At 46.2% G+C, this 2980-nt stretch overlaps 1 long non-coding RNA gene across 1 annotated transcript; it reads left to right on the top strand.

The window, feature by feature from the left end:
- The first annotated feature begins 240 nt into the window (after positions 1–240).
- Positions 241–1551, top strand: LOC102502002 (uncharacterized). Its single transcript, XR_337823.3, has 2 exons — positions 241–387; positions 1491–1551. It is a non-coding gene; the product is annotated as an uncharacterized LOC102502002 (long non-coding RNA).
- The last annotated feature ends 1429 nt before the right edge of the window (positions 1552–2980 follow it).

Here is a 2980-nt window from a genome sequence, read left to right as displayed (position 1 = left end):
TAGGTCCTCAGTTACCATGCTCTAGTCCCCAAGAGCAAGTTTGTGCTGCTGTAGCAAAATTTTATTATAATAAAATAAACATAAAGGGGAAAATGCATCACGAAGCAAGTGTTGGAGGGCGGGCTTTTGCTCAATTTATTTTTCTGCCATCGTGGTTAGGGCTCACTGGTGCACACAGGGTTGGGGGGAGGGCTCCCTCACTCCTGGCAGGCTTCCGGACGCCGTTCCGGAACGCGGCGTGAAAGAGTTAAGCGGGCTCGCGGGTGACATCACCTCATTTACATAGGAGCGGCCATATAGCGGCGCTCGCCGCGCCCCGCCCGACCCCGACACTCGGCGGTGGCCACTGCACAGACCAGACTTCGTTCTCTAGCGCACCTCTCTCCGGTGAGCCCCAGGGCCCCTGTCTCCTGCTCTAGGGTTCCCTTCCAAGCAGGCGCCCGCGCTCGCCTCCATCTGCATCCCTGTTAAGGCATCCCTAAAGCGTGGCCCAAGTGGTCCTCCCTGGGAAGGCTTCCTTGCGGAGCTTGGACGTGCTAACCCTTCCAGGTGCTGGGGTAATGGGGTCGGGAAATGGATTTAAAAAAAAAAAAAGGCAAAAACTGGCTTTCTGCCTTTTAGCTTTGGGGGAAATCACTTTTTCTTTATTTTTACCCCCAAGACATCTGCATTGCCTCTGAGGCTGTGATTAATCGGGCACAGAAAGGTCCTTTGTTCTAACGCATACCCACCCGAGTCTGGAGCGTAAGCCCTATTTTTCCCCCTAGCCTCTGACGGCTTCGAAGGCTGCATCTGTTCAGGTTTAAGATGCCTCGGCTATCCTGGGAGAATTTCAAGCTCTTCTTGCACAGGAATGTGTGCAAAGGCTGCCAAATCGCCCCTCAATGCAGACCAGGACTGATTTATGGGGCGTGGGTAGGCAGCTTTGTGTGCCGCGGGCTGCGTTGTTGAGCTAGAGTGAGGACGCGGGTAGGGCGGTGGTCCGAGGCTCCTCGCACCAGCTGTCGCCTTTGTGAGGGGAGAAGAAAGCTAGAGGACAGATGAGGCCCGCATCTTTGGGGACAGATCACGTCTAGGAAGTGGGAACGCTTTTTACGACCTTGGCTCCTTTTTAAGAATTTTTTACATGATTTTTTTTTTTTACTCCCATTTAAACTTGGAAGAGGCCTTTTTTATTCTCTCTGCTTGTTCCTAGCCAGATTTCAAATGCTGCAATTAACAGCCCTCAGTGGGCAATTTCATTATCCGAAAGATTCGGCCTTGAGCGCGATCTTCACAATTTAGTCCCCTGCATTTTGAAATACTGAGGTGTGTGTGTGTGTGGGGGGGTGTCTTTTCCTGTAGAAAGAGGAAGATATTTAGCCTTGCATGAAAGCGGAAGGAGAAGGTGGGGTTTCAGGCAGGAGTTGGAGGGTCGAAGCGCATTTCTGAGCCGGGAGAGCCGAGAGCTTGTGGCTCTCTCACCTTTTCTCTTGGCTTTGTACCTGCAGCGTCCTCCGCGACCATGTCTGACAAACCCGATATGGCTGAGATCGAGAAATTCGATAAGTCTTCCGCGGGGCGGGGAGAGCGGGGGTGCGGGGGAGGAGCAGACAGTTTGATGATGAATGCGACTTGGAAAGGTTAATTGAAAATTGTTTTGCAGCCAAAAACACAGGCCTTCAGTAATTTAATAATGCAATGTTTAATATGCCACATTAATAGACAAATACTTTTATCTATTAGCATGAGCTTCTATTGGGTCTATTTTATATAAATATTTTATTAAACCCATGGCCTGTATATACTTGCAGAATTTTTATGATACGAAGACATGTTTTGGATGAAACGTCTATACTAGGCTATAGCGAATCCTCTTAACCGCCCCTCCATCTTTTTTTCCTTGTCTTTTTCCTGCCACAGCGATTGAACAGGAGAAGCAAGCCGGCGAATCGTAATAAGGCGTGCGCCGCCAATATGCACTGTACATTCCACAAGCATTGCCTGCCTATTTTACTTCTTTTAGCTGTTTAGCTTTGTAAGATGCAAAGAGGTTGTATCCAGTTTAAATGACTGTGTTGCCCCTTTCACATCAAAGAATCGAGAACTACTGACAACGAAGGCGCGCCTGCCTCTCCCATCTGCCGGTCTGGCTGGCAGCAGCGAAGGAAAAGAACTTGCATGTTGGTGAAGGAAGAAGCTGGGTGGGACGACAGGGAAATGTAGAGTAAAATCCAAGCTGGTCCAAGGTGTCCTGCAGGCTGTAAAATGCAGTTTAATCAGAGTGCCATTTTTTTGTTCAAATGATTTTAATTATTGGAATGCACAATTTTTTTAATATGCAAATAAAAAGTTTTAAAACCTGACTGGCGTGACTGTTTGGTGTCTGGAAGGAACGGCCGATGAAACCTTTATAAAGGGGGCCTGCCACTTGGTCTCACTGGGGAGCAATAAGTGACGAACATCTGGTGGTCTGGTTACAGCATAGAAAAGGGTTTCACCCAGGTATGTGGAATACCTTGTCTAAACTAGGTATAATTGGAAGGTCATCTTCCCAGGCTAATTGACTGCCTAGTGAGTTGTGTGAAGGCTTCAACAAAATTATTTGTTTTAATTAAGGGATTTGATAAGTCAACATTTACTGCAAGTGAAGGTGGGGATTTACACCACAGTTTATTATTTTAGGTATAAAATTGAACTTAGGTATTTAACTAATTAAGGTATTGTCAGGTAAAATGAGTAGAAGTTCACATTTTAAATAGCTGCTTCTAAGAGGAATTTAGGACTTGTGCGCCCTCATCTAATGGATGGGTTCCAGTGAGAATTCAATATTTAAAACTGCTTTCATAAAATACATGCACTTATTAATAAATACAGTTTTAAATTTACTGCATCCTCTTAGTTTCGATCATTAAAAAACCCTCTGGATTGGAAGAACACCTAATAGGAGCCTTTGGATTGAAAGGACACAAGTAAAATCAGTTCCATTTAAATCCAGCAG

The sequence above is a fragment of the Tupaia chinensis genome, unplaced genomic scaffold, assembly GCF_000334495.1.
Source record: "Tupaia chinensis unplaced genomic scaffold, TupChi_1.0 Scaffold150243_1, whole genome shotgun sequence".
Taxonomy (NCBI): domain Eukaryota; kingdom Metazoa; phylum Chordata; class Mammalia; order Scandentia; family Tupaiidae; genus Tupaia; species Tupaia belangeri.
Note: the sequence above shows the minus strand (reverse complement) of the source record. Positions and strands in the feature narration are given on the sequence as shown.